Source organism: Euwallacea fornicatus, chromosome 24 (assembly GCF_040115645.1).
Source record: "Euwallacea fornicatus isolate EFF26 chromosome 24, ASM4011564v1, whole genome shotgun sequence".
Lineage (NCBI taxonomy): Eukaryota > Metazoa > Arthropoda > Insecta > Coleoptera > Curculionidae > Euwallacea > Euwallacea fornicatus.
This window is the reverse complement of record NC_089564.1, coordinates 472,310-487,735: the sequence shown is the minus strand read 5'-3', so window position 1 is coordinate 487,735 and position 15,426 is coordinate 472,310. Positions and strand designations below refer to the sequence as shown.

At 37.3% G+C, this 15,426-nt stretch overlaps 1 long non-coding RNA gene across 1 annotated transcript; it reads right to left on the bottom strand.

The window, feature by feature from the left end:
• Positions 1-1,294: 1,294 nt before the first annotated feature.
• Positions 1,295-2,829, bottom strand: LOC136346708 (uncharacterized). Its single transcript, XR_010733349.1, has 3 exons — positions 2,465-2,829; positions 2,212-2,412; positions 1,295-2,153 (listed from the first exon to the last, which is right to left on the bottom strand). It is a non-coding gene; the product is annotated as an uncharacterized lncRNA (long non-coding RNA).
• Positions 2,830-15,426: the final 12,597 nt, after the last annotated feature.

Sequence of the window (15,426 nt, the reverse complement as noted above, 5' to 3'; positions counted from 1 at the left end):
AAAACACAAATTTAGTCGTAAATAAATTTTATACTGAGCGATAAAAAAGTAATGCCCCTTTAAAAGGAATTCATCTGGCGCTGACAGCGCCCTCTGCAACGTGCATCAAAAACGTAAACGGATTCTAATTTCTCGTCCCTAAAAGTCCCCCGATACAGCATTTTGTTCAGGTAGTAGCGTTACAAACGAAGCAATTAATTCCACCCCCTTTTTTTTAATCTTCACTTTGACGTCCTGTATATTGAAAACCGCCCACTTTTGGACTAAAGAAAATTGGGTTAAGTTGGTATGTTTTGGTCTTATGAATCTGTGGTAGAATTTTCTCGTCAGAACTTTCAGAGACACCTCGTATATTTCCGGAATATGCAGAACGTTCGAACAGATTGTGCCAGACTTAAGGAGATCATGGAGGACGTTTTTTCGTGTGGAAACTCCTGGTCAAAAACGAGCCGTTTTGGCTGCAGATTCTATTTTTTCGATCATAAATTTAATGTTAACGCGCTGACCCTGAAACAATTCGATATTTAAATCGTTTTTATACAACATGGCGTAAAGAAGTATATCAAAGGTCTAAAATGACGATCTTCCATCTGGTTAGAAGTTGTTTGTTGAATCATTGAATCACGCCCGTTATCCTTACAAACGTGGGTACTTGGATTTGATCTCTTTTTGATAACTTTAATAGTTTTCTGCTCTTATACAGATCAAGTTTTCAGAAGTAGGTGGCAATTCTTCTACATACACAAACTGATCCATTTCCTCTCGTTTCTTTTCGACTACAACGTAATCTTCACTTATCTGCTTAATTCGGTTTGTAGTTGTCCTGAGCTATGAATCAATTTTTATTTCAAGATTAAAACGATTACGATCAAGATTACAAAGGCCAAACAAAACAAACTTTGATTATAGTCTCGAACTTATTTCGATTACTTCGGATTACCAGTATACGCTCTTTTTTACATTAGCTTACGTAGAGACCTAATAATCCATCGGGATTAACTATGTGAGAACGCGGGAATTAATTACTCATACAGTATGTTCTGTAGCTGCTCGGTGCTGCGAATCATTTTACCTATATCGACGCTCAAATGGCGGTTTTCCTATAAATCTCTTTCTCAGAACCGTTGCAACAGATAATATTCTCTAATCGTCTATAAAATGATGCCAATCGTCATATCTGACGTCTGCTTCAAGTGACACCTGCCGAAATTCGATATCGTCAGTCTTTAATGATTTCATTGAGCTAGGTTTACCATGGATTCAATAATTCCGGTGGATGCACAAAACCCACGATTCATGAGACTCGCTTTCAAAAGCTCAAAACTTGAATCGATGCGGCAATCCTTACCAAGTTATTCTCTTTCATGTCGTCTCCAGTTGGCATCATCTAGCTATTTATTACGAAGTCACTAAAGGCTATTAATCAAAAGATTTCCATTTTCTTTTTGGGTAATTAGTAGCTATATTTTGATCAGAGTTGAATCTCATCAATATTGATTACCATAATATTGCAAAACTGTGATTAGAGTGTTGCGCTTATATTGATTACCTCGAATTACCAGTATGTATGTATCTTTTTTGTCATTATTTTAGCCAGTGATTGGATGGACTATCAGGATTTATTACATCGGAACATGGCAGATTATTTGATTGTAAAGACTGTTTTCATTTCTGTCTTCTTCCAGTAAATTATATGGTGCAAATACGTTTTGAAGTTAACTCTAGCCGCGAGGATTCTGTAAACGTACAAGTAAATTTGATGGGTTTCGCACGATAGGGTCATAAAGGGTTTTGAAAATGTAAATAAGTGAAGTAGGGGTTGAACTCATTAGGCACGGAAAGTTTTTGGGCTTCTTGAGTTTCGTATTATGGAGGTAAACACTCTAGGGTTGCGCTAGGAGCGGCACCCTTGCCCCAGCAACATTGAATCATCAATCAATGGCAAATCCTTTGGTAAGTTCTCCCACCCGACAACTTTTCTTGGGGCCACACTTACTTTTTGAACTACTTACCCTTTTCCTAAATTAATTCCCCTTTGAAAATGGGGAACTTCCTGATGTTCAATTTTATTCCTTGGATTTGAATACCACGCGTTTGTCGGCACCTTAAGTGTTAAATTGTTGATACATTACACTTACAAAGCAAACACTAGGCTGGAAATAAATTTGATTAATAATAGCGTAACTCTGTTACGATGCACATCATACTTACAGATGTTTCTAGCAGGATATTTTCCAGTAATTATTCAGGCTCTCCAGGCAATCCGTTAATAACGATCTTGTCATGGTGGCTATCTCGTATTATTTTAATTATTGTAACATGTCAGCGATATTTTTGCCCACTGGCTGTCGTAATTTACTTAACCAGCGAAAATAACTTGGCTTAAGTAAACGTGTGTTGCAACGGGTAATTCTACACAGGATGTCCAATTAGTTGGGTAGGAGACCTCTAGAATAATACGAACCCATTAGTCAGGTCCCATGTGTTTTGCATCTAATGGGGTTCTTATTGTATTTGCTGGTATGGTTCGTGTCCGCAGATAAGTTTATTACCGCTCTTTTAATTCTATAGCAAACCTACGACATCGTATTACATTTTACACGGTGCTGATTGAGCTGTGGTTTGAATGTGAACGTAAACTCATATCTTTTCGCGATTTAATCAAATGGTTGGTTAGAAACGGGTAGGTAGAAGACTTTTCAACGGCATTCAATGCATTTCGATACAAAGCAAAATTGAATCATCTGGTTCGTCATTCTCGTTCTGGACTAAAGATCTTATTATTGTGGAACGAGGGGGCGTCCGTTGAAGAGGAAATGTGAATCAGAAATACAAGATCAAGAGGCCAACGCTAACAAGCAGCAAATGTACAGATTGTCGTTCTTTTGGCAGCGTAAGAATCAGTTTCCGAGATATAGACTAACGTTACTACGCGGACTTTTTAACTTTGAAAGTCCTTCTAAACGAACGTTCCAACACTTTACTGGAAGCATTCAGGGTCAATATAGGATCCATACCTATCAACCAGAAAAGTAAAAATCGCTTTAAAAGATTTGAAATTTTCCTGAAACTTTCCGAAGGGGTCGGATATACCCAGGTGGACTGGTCCTCAGACTTTAAACGGTGATCTTTTGGGACCTCAAAAAGCAGGTGAAATACAGATCTTATTCATCAGATCGATGAGATACATGTGTAGTATGTCAACCTACGCTGCCGGTTTGCTCTGTTTAACTTCCCCAGTTATGGACCAATTTTAGACCAATTTTTTCGATTTTGAATGTGCGTCGATAGAAAGGTACTTTAAATTGCATTTTTAAGGTCCTAGGGCCTCAACTGAGACACCCTGAGTCAATTGAGCATCCTTGCCTGTCGTTTAGGGCAATAGGCATCATCTCAAAAGATTCGATATATTCTTGAAAATTTCCAAATTGGCGAAAAAATCACAATTTTAACCACAAAGCTCCAATATTTTGAGAATCCAAATCCATCTTTAATCTGGACTCGAGCAAGATTGTAAAGAGATTGCGGGCTGACAAAGTTATAAAAGTTTTATATGCTGAAGTTCATGCCTGAAGATTCGTTACCTACTCCGTGAGCGTCCATGGGAAGTTCACTGCGATAGATAGGAATTAGAGACTCAGCCCTTAAGAGTCTTGGCACCGGTTTTTTTTCAGCCCTTATTCTAAATATTACGATGTCAAATTCTCGAACCGAGAAATTCTATCTTGAGTTCCACAAATTGTTCACTGGAAATAAAAAAGAAATCTGCTTTGCTTCCTCCATCAGACTCCACAGGACTACCGCCTTATCCCATTCCATGCTCCATTACAATAATTATTTGCACCACCCCAATTGACTTCATCAATACTTCGGAGGTGAGAGATAGCGCAAGATGGGGATGGTATGTAATTAATCGAAAAGTTTCTATCGGGCTTATCGAACTGTAAACCACTGGTCGGCGAGAGTCCTTAATGGAGGGAATTGCCTTTAATGGCAAAAATCGAATCCGAAGATCTCTTCTGTGGTTCTTCAGCGCCGTAGTTCTATTTCGCGTTCGGCGCTCCTGGAACCGTGCCAGAAAACAACTGATTACCACATTTACACTTCTTGTCATCCTAGTAGCAATTTCTCTAAGGCTCATTTGTATCTATCTATCAAATAACACGGTATCCAGACAGGCCATCAAATTAATTTTATTTGTAGCACTCGATGGCAGTAATCCTGTAAGTTCTAATGAGATGGTTCAAATACCAGTTCTGATTCAATGGAACCGACTTTCACATCACCAGGCCTTAAGGATAAACCAGCGTCTCGTAGACCCACTATTCGGCCTCTCTCAAACTCGCTAAACTGACTAATATACATATTGCATATATTGAATAAATGAGAAATGTTCTTGGAATAGCACTGTATAGCAACAAGACTTATTCTAACGACACAGTACCGTTCTATTGTTACAACGTTTACATTACAAAAATATTTCGAAAATTCTGATAACGCAAAAGTGAATGCGCGAATGTGAGTGTGAAGATGATCATTTTGAGTGTGCATTTGAACACCAAAAATCATTTGAATGTAACAACGTTATCGTTCTTGGGTGTTCTGTTTTCCATGTCAGGCGTAATCGTTTTATTTAAATAAATTTGAAAATTTCGAGTGTGAAAACTCAAAGAAGATGAGTCATGAGTCAGTCCTTCACGATTTCCAATACACTCCTTAACACGTCTAGCCATCGATGTAATGAGATGATGAATGTACCTAGAAATTCCTTTTCAGGCTGTTTGTACTTCCTTAAGTAAGGCCGCTAAAGTCTGTGGGAGATATTAGTAATTTTGTCTCTCATATCCCTACGATATCGCAGACACGTTCGATGGATGAAGAATCTGGAGATATGGGTGGCCAAAGCAATAAGTATCTTCTTGTTTCAAGTGAAATGAATACTAAAAATGATGCAATTTCTCAGGCGTACACGTATGTACGTCAAAGTTTGGCGTGATGATGTTGGGCGTGATTAGGAATTGGTGTGGGGTTATTTCTTATGGCGGCAGGTCACCTTGGATCCTCACTAGAGGCGATACGGCCACCCAGCATCACATCCAGAAAATATAGGAACAACATACATCAAAGGTGGTCTGCTATCATGAGAAATGACCCCGCATCAATACCTAATGACACCCACATCATTGCGACGCACATGCTTAAAGAACTGATCGGTTTTAGTATTCATACAGACAAACGTTGATACCAAAAATTCTTGAAATACAACCATTATTACTGGGTGTTCTGTTTTCTATGTCACGTAGTATATATGCGCAGTTGTCACATTTAAGACGTTCTTAACGACCGTAGGAGATTAAATTTAATGAGGCGATTACCATAAATTATTAAACTCTAAATGTCCATGAGATTTGAAACTTTGTTTCGTACCAGTGATCTCAGCTGAACAATGCTGTATATTATGCGAATTACTTTCGCAAAGAAGCTTTTCATGGAACCAATAGCAACAACAATACTTTTGATAGATTCGACGCTCTCACTCGGTTAAAAGTTATGCTAACTAGTTGATTTAAAATTTAAAAATTCTGTAACGGGAAAAATGTGAAAGGACCATATTATAAAACCTCAAAGGTTGTATGCAAGGCATTGACAGGGTACCGTGTGTTATTTATTGGTATTAGTTGGCAAAGTAATGACAATGCCAGTGGCGTACTCAATTGGAGCGAAACCTTGTCGTCCTTGATGGTACCACATACGGCATTAGAAGAAATGTAATGTTTAAATGTAAAAATACACGAAGTCGAGGAAACAACCTTTTAAAATTTAATTATCTAATATTTTAACACCATATCAATTTGGTTCCATCTAAATTATTTATTGAAGCCGAGACTGCTTCCATCTTGATAACTCTAATATTATTAGCCTGGATTGGAGGATTGCCGATTCGTACCACCACGATAATAATTATCGTAACTCAATTTCTATCTAACATCAAGATCTCTTGTATATTCGTTATTAGACTTAGTTGAAACAGGCTCTGTGATCGCTAATTTTCTCGCTTGAAGAGAGATGGTAATAAGCTCCACTAACCGAAAAAATATACGATTTTATGCAGCTCGCGAGTAGTTAGTACTCCGCCCCTGGCTCAACTAACAACACTATTTATGTTGTTATTCTCCGGCTAAGGTTATTCTTAATTCTAAAAGAAAAAAATGTGAAAGGACCACAACAATGCCAGAGGCGGTGCATTTGCATTTTTATTAACTCAGGTGTGTTTAATCTTAAGATTCCAACACATTACGTATTTTCTTGTATTTCTGTATGTGCTCAACAATTTATACATTCGAAGTAATTTGCATAAACAATGTGATGGACCTCGAGGGGAGATGTATTATTTTACCCTTGAGATGCGGTGATATATTAGCTTTGACGGGGCGGAAGAGTTTAATTAATGGTTGCTAGTGAACGGCAAAAATTACTTTCAGATAGTACGTACTTAATACCAATAGAAACATCAGCTGATTAGTATCAGTTATTTACCCAGTTCCACTGAAGGCTACCGTACAATATTACGCCACGTAATTATTGTATAATGCCGTAAAATTATTTGCAACCGTGCAACGGTGCAGTAAGTAACATTTACCACACTAGTTTGGCTGCGGTCGGCAAGCCCCTAATTGTTGGGGGGAAAAATAGCTTGCAAAGTTACCTAACAAAAAAAAACTTGTTGCATGTGAGTTTGGGTGACAACACGACTGATGCTCTGGAAACAGAACGAGACACGCGAGAGGAAGACGCACCGTGAAATAAGACTTAGGAACGGGGCGAATTCGGGGGCTGCTTGAGTCACTTAAGTGAAATTAAAGGAAAATGAGACTTTTCTACGTCATTTACTAAATTAATCGTTATTCACAAAATAACAATTAATTGTTAGCGAATTTAAATTTGCCCGAAGGACGTCGAATAGGAAATATATTATCAAGCTATGGCTTGGACCAATTTGATAGAAATCGCGCAAGTCGGAATCAGTCTCTCCATTTCCATACTACGTCTGCAAGGAAGGTGCCCATTAGAGGAATGTTCCTCGTATATCCGTCGAATGCCGCCGCGTATCACTCAACGGTGCACCATTTGTTGATACTGGGTTATAGGAAGATTGCCGATACAAAGAAGCTCTCTATCTAATCAAAAAAAAATTCGTTCAACTACAGATTTCTATTTCCTTAAAATTATACCGTCGATCTAGGACAAAAGGACAAAACGTCCGAACTTAGCTCGTTTCTGTACAGAACTCCAAATGTCGGGCGTCATGTTGAGACTTGCCCAAAGTTTACAAAATTCCACTTCGGAACATTTCTAAACGCAGGCCGACATCAAACTGTAACATATCCATCCAACCGTTGGAGGTATTTATCATCTACACAGAAAATTTCAGAAAATTGAAACGCAGAGAAATTCAGCACCTTCACTCGAGCTAGTGCCAATACGTAAATGAAAATAACGAGTTACCTCATGAGAAAACGATTATTCACTCGACGATTCGCGACGTTGGCTAAAGCCATTTTGATTGGTTTTAGCCCAAAGGTTCAGATTGCACGGCATTATGCATGCCCTATGCACGTATATTACGCGGTACGAAGTCCGGGACGAGCAATGTGGCAAGTGTCCACGATATGACAACAATCCCAGAAGTACCCGACCTGACACATAGATGGAAATTTTTTGTGAAAAATTTGCATATATTACAAAGACCCAACCTTAAAAGGCTTTTGTCTAAAGCTTGAGGGTGCTCCGTTCGTTCGTGTTGGTAAATGACCAAAGCTTGGTTTCGAACTTTTTTCTCGCCCGTCTTATCCCCCAGGTTTAGTCGCCTTAGATTATTTTCAAATTCCAAATTTGAAAAAAACGGTTCGATGGTAAGAGATTTGCCGATAACGATAAGGTGGGGTCCGAGGTTGATGCCTATTTTGAAACATTCGAAGCTTCTTACTGTGAACAAGGTCTAGAAGCCATCGAACACCGCTAGGAAAAGTGTATCAATCTCAAAAGAGATTATGTTCGAGAAATAATGTAATATTTCCCCATTTCCTTTATCTTTAAGTATTAGATCGAGCACTTCTGGAACAGTCCTCGTATGGGTCCATTTACAATTTTCTCCTCTGCTTATCTAACTTAATCTTGATGCCTAATATCCAATTCTGGCAAATATCCAATAAATCTTGTTATCTCATGAGTGTATGTAAAGATTTAACTGCACATTAATATTTTGAATATTATAGAAGACAAGGGAGTTAAAAAAATGCATCTAAAATGTACATTATTTTTAGCGCACCCAATTCCCGACCGAACTTCGGCAATTCAATTTTTTCAGAATTTTTGTTTAAATTTTTAATTTTGAACGACTGCCGCGTCGGCCCCAGGAACCATATTGGAATGAAATTCGAACGATCTATTTACAATATCCCCAGACCCTCCTTTTCTCTCCACTACAATTGTCGTATTTCAAATCAACTCCGCTATGTTCAATTTATTAGAATTTTATGTGTTGCGCATGTCCGCCGCGCCTGTCGCTTGCGGACGCAACATCTCTCCTGAAACCAAAATGCAAAATAGAAATTGATTGCGGCGTTGGAACTTTCCCAGGAAACTTGCCTCGTTTAAATGCTCTTTTGCCTCATTTATTTAATAATTTACAGCTGTGTTGCGTAATTACCTATTAAATTAATTTATGGATTAGTTTTGTCTTATTTTGGGTCCTTAACTAATTCCTTGCGTCTCCTCTTCTGCATAAATTAATTAATTTTCATCGAATGGTTTTGGTTATTTTGATTGGGGTTTTTTGCATTTCCGCAGTTACGGCCACAATCGCACCAAATCGATTTGTCATCAGCTGTTCGATTGTCGCTTCGCGATGTTTTGATTTCCTCTTCTTCTGATATTGTTAATATTGATGGCATGAAACTACGTGAATAGAAAATTTATTTTCTGCGGGAAGTTTGGAATTTTTAGTGTTTCTGTTGAAGTAAGTTCAATGAATATGGGCTTAGCAATAAAGTTGCGAAATGGAAATTTCCCACAAATGTGCTTTGCCCTGGCCATTGGTTGCAATTGATTATTGTAGAAAAGTAGATTTAAAGTGTAAATAATTAGAGAATAATTGGAGAAATTCCATTTCGTAATTTGGGTTCTCATTTTACAGTCACTGTGCCTACCTCTGTATAAACTTCAAAAATACCAAACTCATGAGACATTGAGAGTTGTTTGCCTTTGCCTTGATCGAAACTTAGTCATGAACTTCGAGAGGTATTACATTTGAATAGTGCATACGCTGATTTGGGACGAGAATTTGCTAATACAAGGACCGGATAACTTATTCTAGTAATCAGAGAATAACTTAATTTAGCATTAACGATCTGTGGGTTTGGTACGTTTTCAAAAGGAGGAATGGACATACTTCCAGCTAACGCAGCGACTTCTTCTATTTAAGATATCTGACGCATTAACTTGGGATACTGAAAAAATATCGAAGAAAATACTACATGAGGTATAGAAATAATAATATAGGAAATAGACAAATAAAGAAAGATTTTGGGATTTTTAATTACAATTTATGCTGTTTCCAAGTAACGCTTTCTCTTATGAATACAAATTGATTTTTTAACATTTTTCTTAACACTCGGAGTGAGTTGCCGGCGTCTTCAGTCACATCTTCCGTGAGCTTCGCGCCAACCTGACATAACTATCCCAATAAGCGTGATCGCAGTGAAAAAATCCCGAATATCTCAAAAACTAAGGGGCGGACGTGAAAAACGTTTTGACGGCTTCATTTACTGCCCCAAAAAGCAGACAACGTTTGCGAAGATCGCATCCATCTATCTCTGCCAATCAAAATCCCTCAAAAGGGCAACGAAAACGGGACATCCTATACAAGAAGCTGGATAATCTAAAACGGGCCCAGATCTTATTCACATAAAACTAATAAGGAGGGCCATTTATTTTGGGCTTGGGAGTAACTGCAAGATGTTCCTCTGCGAAATCCTCCCTGGCCTTCCGCCTTGCTCAATTCCCGAAGGCCCGGGAGGCTAATTTCCCGATCCCTCGATTGAGAGATTCGGTAGAAAGATCCAGGAATTTTCTTTGCTTGTAATCCTAATAGGATACAAACCTCGGGTCCAGTATTGTTTTATCAGATTTTAGCAAATTTCGCTTCGTGATAAGAAAAAGGTGAATAGAACCACATTCCTCGTGACGCTTCTGCAGTGCGAAGGCCAAAGGCCTTTGTATCAATTAAGAACCGACCCAAAAAAATTCCAGAATTCATGACCAAACTGAATAATTCCGACTGTACATAAAAACGTGTAAAATTACAATTCCACCGTTTTTAAAACAAATAAAAGTAGTGCAGGCGGCCTGTTAAATGATACTCGGAATGAATCACGCGGTACCCTTCACATTCGCTGAAAGGTTAAAATGATTATTTGAACAAATGTTGCTTTGTGCGCTTTTTTGCAACTTTATAAAAGGATTTTAAGCGCAACGCACATGGACGCCTTTTTGTACTTCGGACAATCAACTGGCAGCACGTTTCGTTGACCCGTGGGACCACCCGGATTCCAGCAATTGATTATTTACGAAAAATGCACTTAAGTATTACGTAATTTGTTATGAAATGCATTTCTCCAAGCACCATCCCTTGGAGGTGGAATGATTCGACAATCGTTTCATGCGTGAGATATACAAAGTGTCCCGTCGGGCGTTCGGAACAGCCACATGTCGGCAACTGTGAAAGAGAGAACTTCGAATTTGAACGGAAAAAGTTTTTCAGGAAAATGACCGAGAAAGGCACTTTAGGGATATTTTTGTTATTGCAGCGTTGCAAGTTCGACTCGAATCCAGCGACATTGTTGTCTTTTTAAAGCATATTCCCTGTATCTAAAGATATTTTCGACGCAGCCTTTCTACCTAGGCAATTCATGTAATGTGTTCGCCTCTGAAATCGACTATTTTTGAAACAAATTTTCCTGGAAAATCACAATTTTCATTTTTTAGAGGGCTGCAAAACCGAACCCTCGCGCGTTAAAACAAAATGACCTATACCGTGGCATCCTGGTCACTACTGACCCGGTGAGGGGTGATATTTCGAAAAAACAAAATTTTAAATTTGAATACGAAAAATCTCACCACTGATTAGGTCTCAAAAACGATGCTACGAATTTAATAATCATTTTGATCTAACATTACCAGTATCCCTTCCGCAGGTTTCTAAAAGGTAAAATTTTCAATTTTTCGCGGCCATTTCCTAGAAAATAGCGCGGATAAATTTTTCTAATTTTCTCAGACAATGAGACTGTCCAAAAATAGTCTCAGACAAAGATCGTGTTTTATCATCGCGAGATATAGCGATTCGTTAACGAGACACCCTGTATGTGTCAAGATTAGAAATCAAACATGGTTTTAAGACTCCCTTGATACTAAATATTCATAAGCGAGGAGGTGAATCATAAATAATTATATCTATTATGTGGTTAAGGATAGATAAATATGATGACTATAATCCATAATTAGATGTCGTGAACATGCTTATAAATGCGCTGCTTGATTATAGGTTGTGCATCTCCAAGTGCAAGCACTATCTCATTAGTCATATGTATTCTAAATTATTTTAAATAGATAGGTACATACATCATTAGCTCGTCATTTTCTAAATTGGCGCAACAGACACATGTTCAGGCCAGCGAGGAAAGGTGTTTGTTATGAAGCATCAAAATCCTCCTTTGTTTGAAGAGAGAAAATTTATCCCCAACCACTGGGAACTATCTTTAGGAGTTTTGAGGTTGCGATTTCAATCTACAAGTTTCCCAACTTCTCTCTTGCATTTTTCTTTTTAATCAAAACTAACCGAAATACTGAATTTTTAAGTTTAAGTCACCATGAATGCCGCATTTAACATAAAAATGCGTGTTTTCAGCTTCGTTTCAAAGTAAAAGGAAAAAATCAATTTGACATAGTCATATTAGTGATATTTCCAATTGAGCTATGACCGTTCGTTAAAATCGCCAGTTTCAAAGCATCAATTAAAATAACAATTTGTTTAGGTTACGCTTGCAGAGAACTTCCAAAGGGTTTTTCTTGTCTTAGAACAAAAACGGTCAAATACATTTAATAACGAATATATTAGATATTTAGTTTCGTGACTGATTACATAATGATATCAAATAAATTTACTGCATAACTCAGTTGACCACTAAGACAAGCATCAACAATGGCCAAGATTTCTAGGACACAGATTCAATATGTACCATCCAATTTATGCCAATATTTCATAATTTATCATATAACAACATTCGAAAAAATTATGTATGAAACTCTTGATTCAATACTATTTTATGTAACTGGCATCCAATCACTGGACCTCGCTTTGCGCGTCCCGCAGAGCCCCCTCGCCGCGTAAAATTATGCATTTCCTAACTAGTTACGTAAACGGCTATTTTATAATTTTGGCAAATTGAAATGTAAAGTGCCAGTTCTCTAATGAAAACCAGTGAGTAGAGGGGTTTTATTTCATAATAGTTATACAGTGTGGCTTCTAAATGTTAGGTAAAAAGTTAGGGGGCTATTCTCCGAGCGATTTTAAAATTTTTTGTCTTTTGACGATTTTAAGAAAAATTCTTTTTTCGCAGATACAACGTGTTAAATGTTTTTCATGAAACTTATTGAAAGCTACAATAATTGTTCAAAATGACTGAAGTCAGCTTGGATGCATGCTTCTGATATTCTCTCCATTGACAGCCGAACTGGCACAAATGTGTGCCAAAGCCGTTGACAAAATGCAATCCTCAATGGAAAATTTGTAAGAAGAAGAGTTCGAACACGTAGTATGTGATACAGGTACAACAAAATTTCCACACAGTCTTATCACTAACATCCAAAGTCTTTTTAATTTTTCTAGTAGACGCACCTGGATTTTCTCCTATTATGTTTAGTACATATTTCCTTCCAATTCTGCCGTTTTCACCATCACTGGTCTTCCTGCACCTTCACTTTATTTTAATGTATCTGTTTCACGAAGACGCAGATGAATTCTTTCGAACATTTTTCGATTGGGAACATTACAATTCGGAAATTGTTCAATGTAAAATTGCCGGACCCGAAACGAATTTCCATCAGCAAGTTCGTACATGAAATAGGTGACAAATTTGGAAACGTATACAAATTAAATGGCCTTCAACGTGTTTACTAGTGTTGTTTTCAAGACTCACACTACCTTCCTACGCTTATTTTAACCATTTTAATAAAAAAGAAAAGTTTAGTAAACAAACATTTGTGGCCTCGTATCTAGGGAAGAACGCGTTTTTTCTAGAATCGTCAGAGGACAAACAGTTCTTAACATTACTCAGAGAACAGTCCCCTACATTTTTTGCCTAACATTTGGGAAACACATTGTGTACATACAATATACGATGAAAGCAGGTACAAATCATTTCATAACTCAATTAACCACCACCTTATACACCTTTTTCATAAATCACCAAAAATGTGGATAAAAAGGATCGAAAAATTAATATAAAACGGAAACTCATCATTTGAAACGCGTTCCAGGGTGCGTTGATGACGTGAGACTTTGTTAATGGACAGGGCCGTACTTAGAGAAAAAAAATTTAGGTTCATTCTTTACAAACGAACTATCACCGAGTCAGATCAAAATTGTCATGTTGAAACTCCTAAAACCTGCTAGGGAAAGCTACTTTCGGTTGTCTTGGTATAATTAAAAAAAAAAAAAAAATGTTAAGAGAAATGCGAAAATGTCGGTGTTTTGAAACAACAGCGGGACATTATAAATTTCCTTGGATGCGCAACTTTTCTCTCATTTAACCAAATCTGTATCTATTAGTGTCTACGAGATTCCCGTGCGGGACATCCATATATTGACCGCACTCCATTAGGTGTACGGGCACGGGGATTCAGTTCTAGTTTTAATAATTCAATGGACAAACAGGAGATTAGGACTTCTGGTGTCTGATAACAGATTAAGTTATTTGTATGATTCTGTTTAAATTATTATTTACTATTGCCAATAACCGTTGAGCACGGGAAAGTAAACAAATAAGCATATTGTCCACGGGACCATATTTTTTTATTATCTCTATATGGATCTGTGCGGTTCTAATGTTACTACCGTTGATTAACTTGATATGCAAAAAATATGATTTAATAATTCCCGAAGAAATACATAAATGGTAATTTCGCTGATCGAATGAAACGGGCCAACCTAAGAAGATTAGTTGCTTTAATATTTCATTCGCATATTATAGTAATGTGGCTGCTTGTATGCCCCACCTAGTGGGTAATGTTAGGATATAAAATTATATTACCGACAAAGATATCAAATAAAACACAAGTACGCCATGCTTTTGACTTAATGGGCGGAACACTGGATTGCAGGAATTTTGTTGGTTTATGGGTTCAAAGAGCTGAAATGCCTTCTCGTTTAATGAGATTTCTTTTACGTATCATTATGCGATTAGGGAGCGCGATTAGCGAAGCGATTATTTTTTCCAAATTGAAACTTGTCAGTTTTTAATTGCAAAAAAAAAATTTATAGGTATCAGTGTTTTTCGCAACGAAAAAAATTTTTCGCGTATCTAAAAGTCCATTCCGAAGAAACAAAATCCAAGTTCGAAAGAGACTTAACCGTTTCCCCAACGATTTCTGAACTTACAAATCAAATACGATTACAAATATTCAAGTGTTCCCCCCAAAAAGTCATCGATGAAAACAGTACAGTTCAACGCCGGGAGGGGTATTACCTCTCGGAGTAGTTATTTCAGCTTCGCTCCTTCTCAGGCTTCTTAAGGTTGCATTCCAGTCACTATAAGCCATCATTTTTTCCATGGAATGCATGAAAATAATTCATTACTGCAAATTAAATCAATGCAATTTACTTAATTTATCCATTACTCAATATTATCTGGGACGGTTTGTTGAAAGGATATAAAAGAAAAAGATATGCAAACACAATCATAAATTCGAATGGTCAAAGTCAAACAAGTTCGTCCGTAATTAGAGAGATTGGTGGAAAGCTGTTTAAACTTTAATGAGTATTTTAGTCGGCATTGCTCCAAAATTGATATTGCAACTACAAATATTTCGTTAGACATACTCCCTGATTGGTTGGAAAAGGAATCGGTAGTGCCCGTCTTAAACAATTTTGGGCCAAAATAATTATTGACTTATCAGTTTGTCCTCTACATTTTCCAAAACATTTCAAAATTTCATATGTGTCAATGGAGAACCAAAAGTCCGACATAAATTCGTAAAAAATTGAAGAAATTTTTTTTGATAAAAATTCTAAAACGCGTCGAACATTGTTTGTAATTGTGTAATTTTTGATGTAACAGACATATATACAGGATTACCCATATAGTAGAT